General features: G+C 36.3%; 1 pseudogene; it reads left to right on the top strand.

Annotated features, from left to right (window-relative positions):
- The first annotated feature begins 926 nt into the window (after positions 1 to 926).
- LOC143638544 (ATP-dependent RNA helicase DDX19B-like) overlaps positions 927 to 13,341 on the top strand; it is a 59,864-nt pseudogene continuing 47,449 nt past the window's right edge.

Below are 13,341 nucleotides of genomic sequence, written 5' to 3'. Positions count from 1 at the left end.
AGTACTATAGAAGTGAGGACTGGAGCTGTGGCTCAGTGCTGGAGCACTTGCCTAGCATGTGTGAGGCATTGGGTTCAATCCCCAACACTACATAAGAAAATTAAATAAACAAAATAAAAGTATTATGTCCATCTACAAATAAAAAATATTTTTAAAAATGTAGTGAGAAGGGGAATCCAGGAAGACAGATAGGCGAGAGAAAAAATATGTAGAGGCTTAAAAAAAGTAAAAATATAAGAATACACAAAAAATGTAATATATTATTCAGACATCCCATTTATCAATAAATTGATGCATGAAAAATATTTGGATTTACAGATAGTAGAGATGTGTGAGAGAGAGCAAAGAGGAAATAAAAAGGAAAGTCTCCATGGAAAATTGAATGATTGCTTCTGTTTGGTTTCAAAAATTTTCTCAGATTCCCTTCTCTGCTGATAGGTGGGGTTGTCTGAATTTGGTAGCTCCAGTCTGGTGAGTGCCATGTTCTCTGGGAGGGCAAGCCAATAGAAAGATACTCTCACACTCTCTTCAAGTCTTCCCACCCATTGTAGCTGGCACCTTTAATCCTCATGCACTTCAGTTTGGTAAAAGGGTTTACTATTTTAAATAATTGATAATAAGGGAACAGAAGTAGTATAAGATGTGATGCTTATGAGGGAGAAGCAGAGAAAATCGAAGTAAAAGTTTATAGTTTATAGTAAGAGTGTGATGAGCTAGAGAGAGCCCAGTTTTCCCCAGTTTCTCCACCCCTCCACCCCCAGGGAACTACATGTAGTCTCCAAATTTCCACAGGCTTGCCAGACCTAGACTGACCCATACAAATTCAGCTGCAATCTGACAGACCTCACCTTCAGCTTTCTCAGGCTCTGCCTTGTTGCAATCCCAAGATTTCAATGCCATTTTAACTTGTAGAGAGATCACTAAGGATGCAGTCACAAAGGAGGTCACTGCAAAGAGGCAGCCAGATGGTGGCCACTAGCACACCCAGCAGGAAGATCTCAGGTGCAACCAGGTCTCCAAGCCCTGGCTGGTGTCCCAAGACTGAGGCCACTGCTCCCCTAGATGGCAGTGGTGGCAGCAGCAAACCTGCAGGCCCTGGCAGGTGTCCCAAGATAGCGGTGGCTGCATGTAAACAAACATGTGGGTACTGTGACAATGAACTTCCAGGCAGCCGTGGGCAGTGGGCAGCAGGCAGCATGCTATCTGCTGGCAGTCTGCAGAAGGTCTGCAGGGCGGGTGGACTTTGGGCCGTGGGAGATGGGTAGGTGAAAGGCAGGTGATGGGCAGATAAGAGGCAGGTAAATGGAACAAATGGCAGATGATAAGTGGCAGTCAGCAAACGATCTGTTCTCAAAAGGCAGGTGATATATTGGCAGACAGTGTGTTATTGCTACAGACAAATGGGGGATGAAGGGCAGGGGATAGATGGGCATTGACAGCTGCCTCACAGAGAAACAGTATTTCCTCTGCTTGAATCCCAAGTCACAGAGAGACAAGGAATACAGCCTGTTGTAATTTGCCATCTTGCATCTTCTAGAATAAAATATCTTAGATTATGAACAAATATGGAAAGCAAGTTAATATAATTTGGTTAATTGAATATTCATTCATCAAAAAATTATTTCCTTCTGAAAATACAGAAGTGAGTCAGATATGGGAGGCTCCCCTTTAGAAATCCAGAGGGGGATTGAGAAAGGTAAATCACTGAAAAGGACATTTGAGTTCAAGCAACCAGCCCAAGAAAAACTTGATTCTTCAAACATTACTTGTGGTTCCATAACCAGGTAAGTCCTCTGTAACCTACTTTTTGAAATACCGACATTTTCAGAAGACAGAGGCTCTAATATCAATTATGTCATTTGCATGTTGATATGACCTCAGAGAAGTTCATTCTTTCTCCATGCCTATATTCCTCAACTATAATCAGAGGAAGTAAGATAATATGGGAATAAACAAATTAATTAATTTCAGGATTACACGTACCAACCTGGGTTATATCATATACCCTCTAGTGGACTTCCCTCATATTGAATGGAGTTTTCAGAAATGAAATAGGCAATGGTCAGAGCTTAAGCTCTAACAAGCAATGGAGCATCACCAATTAGCTTTATGATTTTAGGTCTATATGAACTCTGTAGAGTATGAAGTAGTTTTCCTCTCTTGCATGGAATACTACAACTCCCATCTCCCATTAATTATCATGAGACAATCCATGAGAGTTTATAGCAGATCAGTGGAAGTCCCAGGTTGGAGACACAGACAGTTCTTATTAAAGAATGAATTCCAGAATGTTTGGTGCAAGGTGAAAGTTCTGTATAGTTAGACTTCCTACAACTGAAAGATATTAAACATTAATAATTTAAAAAATAATGTCAACCAAAGAAAAGTGTGGGCAAATAAGACAAATTCACTTGATAAGCACCTTCTATTTTCCAGCCTCTGTAGAAATCTTTGAGAGAAGAGAGAGAAATTTGAAGCAAATCCTATTATCAAAAAGCTTAATTAATTTATCAAGTATTAAAAATGTGAAAACGGAGCCTATAGAATGAGAGATGATCTTTGACAACTACTTCTCAGGTCATTACTATCCAGACTATATAAAGAACTCAAAAAACTGAACAGCAAAAATAATACACTTACTAAATGGGCAAAAGAACTAAACAGACACTTCTCAAAAAAAGAAATATATATGGACAACCAATAGGAAAATACAAATCAAAACTACATTGAGATTGCTTTTTTTTAAAGAATCAGCGAGTTGCAATAGCTTTATTATGAGGTTAACTGTCCCCTAGAAATTTATGTCAGCTTATAGAATCAAAAGTGAACACACCATATGAAGAGAGCTGTGATCAGCAAACTGTTATATGAAATGATTCCAAATACTCCTGATTTTAAACTATGCAGTCCATGCTCATATATATCTTTGAATAAAGAAAAACACTAAAAAGAAATACACCAACCTAAAGTGGTTGGGATTTTTTTGGTGGGATTTTATGGTGAGATTTTTTGGTGGAATTTTATGGTGGGATTTTTTTCTGTTTATCTCTACTTTTTACAAATATTTTTATTTCTTATTTTTAGTTATACATGACAGTAGAATGTATTTTGGCAGAATATATATACATAAATTATAAATTATTCTATTTAAGTTCCCACTCTTGTGGTCATACATGATATAGAGTTAGCCTGGTCATGTATACAAGTTCATGGCTCATAAAGTTATTTCCAATTAATTCTATTCCCTATTCTCCTCCACACTTCCTTCCCTACATTCCCCTTTCTCTAGTCCAGTTGATTTTTTTAAATTCCCCTCTTGTACCTCCCTTGTTTCAGGCTAAAATTCACAAATCAGAGAGAACATTCAGACTTTGATTCTTTGAGATTGGCTTATTTCATTCAGCATGATATTTTCCAGTTCCATCCATTTAACTGTAAATGCCATAATTCCATTCTTCTTTATGGCTAATATTCCATTGTGTATATACTGCATATTTTTATTCATTTATTCATTGAAGAGCACCTAAGTTGTTTCCATAGTTTGGCTACTGTGAGTTGAGCTGCTATAAACATGGACATCCATGTGTCACGGTAGTATGCTGTTTTTAAGTCCCTTGGGTATAGACCCAGGAGTGGGATATCTGGGTCAAATGGGGGTTCCATTTCAACTTTTTTGAGGAATCTCCATACTTTTTTACATAGTGGTAGCACAAATTTGTAGTCCTACCAAAAATTTATGAGAGTACCTTTCTCCTGATATCCTCACCAACATTATTGTTAGTTGTATTCTTGATAATTGCCATTCTGACTGAAGATGGAATTTCAGTGTGGTTTTAATTAGCATTTCTCTAATAGATAGAGATGTTGAACATTTTTTTCGTATATTTTTGGCCATTTATATTTTTGTCTTCTGTGAAGTGTCTGTTCAGTTCCTTTGCCCATTTAGGGATTAGGTTATTTGCTTTTTGTTGTTGTTAAGTTTTTTGAGTTTTTTGTATATCCTAGAAATTAATGCCTTATCTGAGGTACTGGTGGTGAAGAATTTTGCCTAATCTGTAGGATCTCTGTATATGTCCTTGACTGTTTGTTTTGCTGTGAAGAAGCTTTTCAGCTAGATACCATCCCATTTATTGATTCTTGATTTTACTTCTTGTGCTTTAGGAATCTTGTTGAGGAATTTGGTTCTCATGCTGACATGCTGGAGAGTTAGATCTACTTTTTCTTCTAGTAAGCACAGGGTCTCTGGTCTATTGCTTAGATCTTTAATTCACTTAGGGTTGAGTTTTGTTGAGGGTGAGGTATAGAAGTTCAAATTTATTTTACTAATATGAATTTCCATTTTTTACACCATAATTTGCTGAAGAGGCTATCTTTTCTCCAATGTATGCTTTTTGACACCTTGGTCTAGTATGAGGTAACTACATTTATGTGAGTTTATCTCTGTGTTTCTGTTCCGTTGGTCTTCACGTCTGTTTTGGTGCTGACACCATGCTGGTTTTGTTACTATAGCTATGTAATATAATTTAAGTCTGGTATTAAGATGTCTCCTGCATCATTTTCTTGCTAAGGATTGCTTTGCCTATTCTGGGCCTCTTATTTTTCAAAAGGAATTTCATGATTTTTTGCTATTTCTGTGAAAAAATGTCATTGAGATCTTTAAAGGAATTGCATTAAATCTGTATAGTGCTTTTGGTAGCATGGAAATTTTGATAATATTGATTTTGCCTATCCAGAAACATGGCAGATATTTCCATTTTCTGAGTTCTTCTTCACTAGATTGAGATTTAATCTCTCTCACTTCAGTCAGAATGGCAATTATCAAGAATACAAATAATATACTGTTGACAAGGATGTGGGGGGAAAGGTATACTCATACATTGGTATTGGAATTGCAAATTAGCATAACCACCCTGGAAAGCTGTATGAGATTCCTCAAAACCTAGAGATGGAACAACCACATGACCCCGCTATCCCACTCTTCAGTATATATCCAAAATACCCCAAATCAGCACACTATTGGGATATATTCACATCAACATTTATAGCAGTACAATTCATAATAGCCAAACTATGGAACTAATCTAGGTGTTCTTCAACGGATGAAAGGATAGAAAAAAAGTTGTATATATACACACAATGGAGTATTACTCAGCAATAAAGAAGAATGAAATTATGGAATTTACTTGGAAATGAATGGAACTGGAGGTTATCATGCTAAATTAAATAAAATTAGACTCCAAAAGTGAAAGGTTGAATTTTTTTTCTGTTATGCAGAAGCTAATATAAAATAACAGGGCCACAAGAGGAGGGGGTAGGGGAGTTCTATCAATATAGAAGAATATCGGTGAACTAGGTGAAGGAGATTGAGGGGGAGGAAGGAGGGATTGGATGAAGGAAGAACAGTGGATTGAATCTGATGTAACTTTCCTATGTGTATATGTATGTATGTATGTATGGATGAATATATATATATATATATATATATATATATATATATATATATATATATATATATATACCACAGTGAATCTCACCATCATGTATATCCATAAGACATTAATTTAAAAATATATAAGTACATAGAAGAAAGATGACTAGAGTAAAGAAAATGGGGCTGGGAGGAGTGGAGGGAAAATGAAAGTACTGGGGACCGAATTAGAACACATTATATTCCATGCTTTTATAATTATGTCCAAACAAAACTCACTGTTATGTACAACTAAAAAGAACAACAAAAAGAATGTATTCCACACTTAGTATGTGTCAAACTCTACTCTAGGTGCAGATAGTACACCAGTGAATAAAAAAGATAAGCACCCATGCATCTTGAGAGCACACATTCAATGTGGTGAGAAATTAAAATCCTTGGCACTATGGAGAATATTTAAATCCATACTCTTCCTTTGAGTTTGTTAAAACTAGTTTAGAAAATAAGATTGCTACTCATGCAACAACAAAACAATTCAAAGCAGAATATAATCAAGAATTATTTTCTGTGTCATAAATAATTTTCCTCTCTTGCCTGGACAGCTACAACTTCCATTAAAAATATTTTTAAGATAAAGATTGAGTAAGTTCATATTTTTTAATTTACTGTGCCTGTTATCAATGCTCTATGAAAAGCTTCTTTCTTGCTTTTGTTTATTTATTCACCCATTTGTTTATTTATTTTCCCCTGTTATTCCCATTTACAACTCTCATTTCACAATTTAACCATTCCATTCCACAGGCACATATTGGCATCATAAATCTTTCACAGTTCTCTCTTTAAATATCATCTCACAGAAGCCTTTTTGGATTCTTTTGCCTAATCACTATTTCTTATCCCACCATAACTTTTTTCTATAGAATATATCACAATTTAACTTCAATTTTTTATCTTTATCACTAAAATGAAAGCTCTGAGGGTGTAGGATCTTTGTATCAAAACACATTATAAATTAGGTCATAAAACATCACCTGGCACAAAGAAGATGATTAATTAAATATTTGTGGAACGAATGTATGAATGAATGAACAAATGAAAAAAGAAGAAAGATAATTAATGACTGCAGATTTTGAGAAGTTCCATAGATGGCTTGTAAATTCCTGAAATGTTGTGCATGTTCAAATTTAGTGTTTTTCTTTGTCTGTACTTTTGTTGACATATTTCTCCAACAAAGACACTGCCTACTCTAACTGGCACTGTGCTAGACACCACAGAGTCCAAAGCAAAAAAGAACATTATTTTCTTCAAGGAAATTTCAATTTAATGTGCAAAATGGGCATATAATTGGATAACTATACATCATGAGACATATAAATGGACATATAAATATAAATATATGGTGTAAGAATAACTTTATTAAACACATGGACAAAGTGCATGGGATCTCAGAGACATAAGGAATGAATTTCAGAAGAGTAAAAGATGTCTTAATGGACAAGATTATATTTTTTTTATCATTTCAACAACGATTATGGAGCACCTGTCCTGTCTATGCTGTGCTAGGTACCAGTGACTCAGTGGCAACAGTGACTGAGGCTTAACATGATGGATAGCTAAGCACAAAACAAGAATCATTCACTATTAAGAATAGCTGAAACTAAGTTGTAACCATTGAATGACTGCTAGTGTGAAAGACTATTTCCCAAGCAATTGAAAAGTCAAGAAAAAGGACTTTTTGCAGCCTCTTGGAAATAGACATGCTCTGGAGAAACAAAACAAACAGAGATTTCAAATAAGCTTAGGTTGACTCTGCTAAGTAATTTAACATTGCTTCAGCTCCCTGCAAAGGAAAGGTGAGACTAAAAGTACACTGTATTCCAAAGGTTAGGTAATGTTGAAGGAAGGTTTTGAGATCCCAAAGCACAGAAAACTAAAGTAATGCAATATATTTGGAATTCAGATAATTTGAAAGACAGCAACAGGGGGCACAATGCACATTTCAAAATGGTGTGTAAAGGGTATTAAGTACAAATTCTTCAGCTCCACTTAAAGAACTTCAGCTGCTTTAAAAATCCATAGTTACCTGAAAACATTTGCTTTGTAGCATAACCATAGTCACAATAGCAAATGCTCCAAATGGCAGGTCCTGGTTTTCAATGAAACTGCTTCTTACATGGGCAATTCTAATCTAGTATGCTATAGAGGGAGACGCTTCAGAGGTTTATAGTAGATTGACAAATTGTCCATACAACTTCTTTTATACAAGTATAAAACTTCTTTTCAAAGTTAGAAAATATTATAATTCTTTATTATCATAACAAATAGAATCAATAACACAAACCCAAATATATTTATTTTATTGGTTCATTGAAGTGTATTTAACAAGGTTACTGAAATCTCTGAGAAACACCAGTTAAGACAGTGAGTAATAAATATAAAAGTTACACACACTGCACTTAAAACATCACAATTAAACTATCCATAATATACTACTATCTCAATGCAACATGTTGTGCATTCTGATATCGTTCATGTGACTATCATGTACCAAGAAATGAAGGCACAAAACAAATGAGACTGAAGTTTGATTGTCCATTTGAATGGGTACATACAGACTGAAATCAATGAAGGACTATGACAAAACGAGTACCTTCCTGAACAAAAACTTTAAATATAAAGTGAAGACATTCCAGGATATGAATTTCAAAGTCTGCATGAAAAACATCTTGCAGTCCAAGTCAATGAATAACTGGTTTTCAAAAGAGTTCAAATTTAACACATTACACATTAATATATTTTCTTTTGAATAATACTTTATTACAATGGTTTAAAATGCCCTTTAGATATATTTAGAAAAATTTTAAAGTAAAATACAATGCCTGTGGTTTTTCTGAAGCATTTCCATTAGTCCAGTTCATAGTCGCTTATCAGGGACTGAGTAAATCTGACTAAGTAAACAGGGAAGGAGGAAATTATCATTTTCTTTCAACAACTGTTTCTTTTTAAAAATTTGTTCTTTGTAGATTTACATGACAGTACAATGTATTTTGACATATTACACACAAATGGAGTATTACTTATTCTAATTAGGATCCTATTCTTGTGGTTCTACAGGATGTGGACTTTCATTGGTCACGTATATGAACATGGGAAAGTTATGTCCAATTCATTCTACAGTCATTTCTATTCCCATCTCTCCTCCCTTCCCTTCATTCTCCTTTGGTCCCCCAAAGGTCCATGTGTTGACCCAATGAACTTCTAAGGTTATTCCTTTCCTTGTTGTTTGTAGACAGTCACATATAGTAGAGACCTTTTGACCTTTGGTTATTTGGGTTTGGGTTATTTCACTTAGCATGATGTTCTCCAGTTCCATCCATTTAATGGCAAATGCCATGTTTTATTCTTCTACATAGTGGAGTTATATATATTGTGTAAACATACCACCTTTTCTTTATCCATTTATCTGTTGAAAGGCTCATAGTTTGTTTCCCTAGCTTGGCTGTTGTGAATTGAGCTGCCATAAATATTGATGTGGCCACATCACTGTAGTATGCTGATTTTAAGTCCTTTAGGTATGGATCAAGGAGTAGGATAGGTGGATCAAATGATGATTTAATTGCAGGTTTTCTAAGGAATCTCCATACTGTTTTGCATATTGTTTGCATCAATTTGTAGTCCCACCAGCAATGTATGAGTGGACTTTTTTTTCCTACCTCTTTGCTAACATTTATTGTTACTTCCGTTCTTGATAATTGCCATTCTTATTGAAGTGAGATGAATGTACCTCACATAGAGCATTAGTCTCCAGGATATACAAAGAACTCAAAAAATACTTAACACCAAAAATAAATAATAATCTAATTGATAAATGGGCAAAGGAACTAAACAGGGACTTCACAGAAGAAGAAATATGAATGGTCAACAAATATATTAAAAGTGTTCAACATCTCTAGCAATTAGAGAAATGCAAATCAAAACTACAGAAAGATTCCATGAAAAGGAACAGTTTTTCAAACTGTGATTAATAACCCACTAAGAAGGCATAAAACTAATTTAGTGGGTAGATTGGAATCAGTAGTGTACATACTTAAATAGTGTGCATACACACACATATACACACATACATGCACAGAATCAGTAATTATATACATGTACTTACATATATGTGTTGACTTATTAATATGTATGTGCATATATTCCACTTATATCAATGTTTTATATGCCATAATGCATCATATTGGTCTTTAATAAAAATTGTTTGTGATTCAGGGCTGTAGCTTAGTGGTTAAATGCTTGCCATATCCCTGGGTTTTATTCCCAATACTGCCAAAAGTTGTTTTGAAGGAAGTTTGGTTTCTTTTACACACATCTCTGCACACATATAAAATATTGATGTTCATTTTTTTACAATACATCCCAAACAAAAAGGATTAGGAATTTTTTGCCTCCAATCTTCTTTTCTTCCATGCATCAGAACTTACTATGACTTTGTTTTGGTTTGGATCTGGAATGTCCCCCAAAAGTCCATGGGTTGAAGCTTTGATCCCCACTGCACCAATGTTCAGAAAATTGGCCATAAGGAAGTTATTGGATCATGAGTGCTTTCACCTCGTCAGTGGATTCATCCATTAATGGATTCATAAATTGATGGCCTTATGGGGGGGGTGATAGAATCTTCAGGAGGTGGGAACTAGTAAGCCACTGGAGGTATGTCCTTGAAGGGTCTATCATGTCCCTGGCCCCCACCATCCACTTCTCTCTTTTACCTTGTTGGTCAACATGTAGTAAGCATCCCTCCTCTATCACAAGTTCCCCACCATGATGTTCTTCTTCACCACAAGCCCATAGTGACTACAGATGGAAATTTCATTTTGGGGGGCATGGGTACTGGGGATTGAACCTAGGGATATTTTACTCATTAAATACACCCCCAGTTCTTTTTTAATTTTCTATGTTGAGACAGAGCCTCACGAAGTTGCCCAAGCTGGCCTCAAGTTTGAGATCTTCCTGCCACACCCTACTGAAGCACTGGAATCACAGGCATGCACCACCTACCCTGGTTTGGACTAAACTTTCTGAAACCTGAGTAAATTAAATCTTTATTCCTTTACTTTGATTTCCTTGGGTGTTTTATCATAGCGATAAAAGCTTGACTAACACTACCCCTATTTGTTTCTCAATCCTGTCATATGGGTTGTAGCCAGTGCCCATTTTATTTATTTGGCCCTCGTCTACCAATGTTATCTCCAACTGTTTGCCTCAAGGAGACTAGCTTCCTTAATCTCAGCCCTTTGACCACACATTAAAACACACAAAAACTGTAGTAATTTATGTCTTTGAGACATTGCTCCTCCAACCTCTCTTATTCAGAGTACCATTTATGTCTTCAATACTATGAAATTTTTGTCTCTACTTTAAGACCCAGAATAAGTATGACTTATCCACATGAGGCCATAACTGTTAATTCATTTGTATTAGCACTGAAATTCCTCTCTTTTATTTCTGATTTGACCACAGTACTTATATTGCATGCCATATGTATCAGTACTTAATGTAAGAATCTCAAAATTATGAGAGACTTGAAAGGCTATTTGTTTTCACTATGCACTGTAGGCAAGACAATCCAGAAAATTTCTGTACATGAATCACTTTAAGAATGTATTCCACATTCATATTTCTGAGTTTTATGGCCAGATATTGTGGATAAGATTCTTGGGTTTAGAGGTTAGTTAGGGATTTGCATGTGCATTGTTCTCTGGGGACAATGATATTCTCAAGTTTGAGAAATGAGTATCTAATTTGACCTATCTCCCACCTCAGGGACTATTGATTTCCTTATTTTCTTGGGAAAAGCACAATGTCATTATTTATATTGGTATTTTTTTCTTTTTTATGGATCCTGCGTAGCTAAGCAGTAGAGTTTCCCATCTTGCAGATTTGTAGATATCAGAAGAAGAAAGTTGCCACCAGGCAAGAGGAGGACTAAGTGATAACATGTGCACAGCACCATAGGGAGTTAACTATTAGGTACCCTCCCAGGACTTTGTGTCCATCTCTAGAAAGGCAGAGTAACCTCTATTTATATGTATCCTTAAGTTCAAACATACTGCTTCTGTAATCACCAGAGCATTGGCCCATAATCTGAAACTCTTTATTTACAGCTCAGCAGGTTAACTGCTGCGAGTCTGAATTTCCTCATCTGGAAAATGGAGGTACTAATAGTGCTGACTTTACAGGGTAATGTGAGGATTAAATAAAGCAATGAACAGGAAATTGGCCATCAAACAGGAGAGGCTAAATAAGTGATGTTTGTTGTTATTATTCCCATGGTCTCTCTGGTTCCAAATCGCCTTCAACTCTTATTTTATCACACAGGCCCAGCAGACAATTCTAAGGCACAAAGGACTCTTTACTGAATTCTGTCAACGTGAATGGATTCAACCCCTGTACAGCTAGTCCTCAGACAATAGCAAAATCATGCCCCAGAGAAAGCTGGAGATAAGGCTAGAGAAATAAGCATGGGCTGATCCATAGGGCTCTTGGTCTGCCTTACATGGAAAAATCATCTGAAGCAGTTCAGTGATAAGGCAGACTTGAAAAACAGTTGGGTAAACAAGCCTGGGTCAAGAGGGTTTGGGGAGGCTTTATAAAGCCTTGTTCAAGAATATTTCTAGCCCACACCTTGCTTTAGCCCCAGATAGGCTGGCTGGGACAGGGGTGTTATGAGGACTGGAAATGGGCTAATGGAACATGTACGGTGTATGGAAACCATTGGGGAGTAAAGAGGGCCTGGTAACTTGGCAAGTGTGAAAAGAGAAAGCCTTGATCAGGCATCTTATGGGGCTACAGTATTCACCTGTTGGTAGTGTAGGCAGGATAGAGGGAGACAGCAGGGCAAATGCAGGTGCCAATTAGGAGGCAGGTTTAGGGACTTGGACATGATGATCACAAAAACTGAGTTCACTCAGTTATTAGAACCCAAGTGCCTGGTAGATCCCAAAGCAGCAACTTTCCAATCCTACAATGGAACTTCCAGGGGTTTAAGTAGGCATGGTTAGTAGCAACTCACCCCAACCCATACACAAACAGACATAATCACAAACATAACGGTTCAGCATTTGGTTCAAATGTTAATGTCATAGTTTTTTGTAAGATTTTGTCTGAAGAAAGGAAAAGTTCCATTGATAAAAAGGAAGTTGTAAGAGCATTCATCATGATACAAATTGGGTATAGGGGAAGATGCTGGGGTCAAACAGTTTAAGGGATTTGCAAAATTTTATGAAGCCAGGGCCAGAAGTAGGACAGGAGCCCATTCCATTTAACTACCAATGCAGTACTCCTTGCACTCTTTACCACTGGCCTCACCAAGTATTAATCAGCCAACCTCAACAGGCTGCTGCCCAAAATAGAATGAGAAACATTTGGGAGATTTTGTTTGAGATACCCATTCTGAGGATCTGCATCTCAATTGAAGTCTGGGATTGGAAACCTAGGGATTTGATTCTAGTACCCTAGGTGACACTGATGCACTGCACACTTGAGACTGAGAACCATAGTTCCATTTGATGTAGAAATTTCATTTCACAGTAACATTAAAGAATCTTCTCTTTGCACAACTTCTGCTTGCAAGATAGTTACTGTGACTTGAGATATCCTATTCAATTTAGTGATGTCTGTGAATAAAAGTCCTTTGTCATAAGAGTTGAAATTTCTTCTTGGTTCATGTAGCTTCTTATGTCTCTCAGATCTTGACTGTTCCATTTGCCCTGTGAGAATCCTTGGAAGGTCTGAAGACAGAGATGATGTCCTTGTGATACTTCTCCAGTCTAAAAATTGATTCAGACTGCTGTATGTATGAGTTGTGTGGAAGTTTCTATTTCTGAGCAGTGTCTCATGGAATGGATATATCACAG

The sequence above is a fragment of the Callospermophilus lateralis genome, chromosome X (genome assembly GCF_048772815.1).
Source record: "Callospermophilus lateralis isolate mCalLat2 chromosome X, mCalLat2.hap1, whole genome shotgun sequence".
NCBI classification, from domain to species: domain Eukaryota; kingdom Metazoa; phylum Chordata; class Mammalia; order Rodentia; family Sciuridae; genus Callospermophilus; species Callospermophilus lateralis.
Note: the sequence above shows the minus strand (reverse complement) of the source record. Positions and strands in the feature narration are given on the sequence as shown.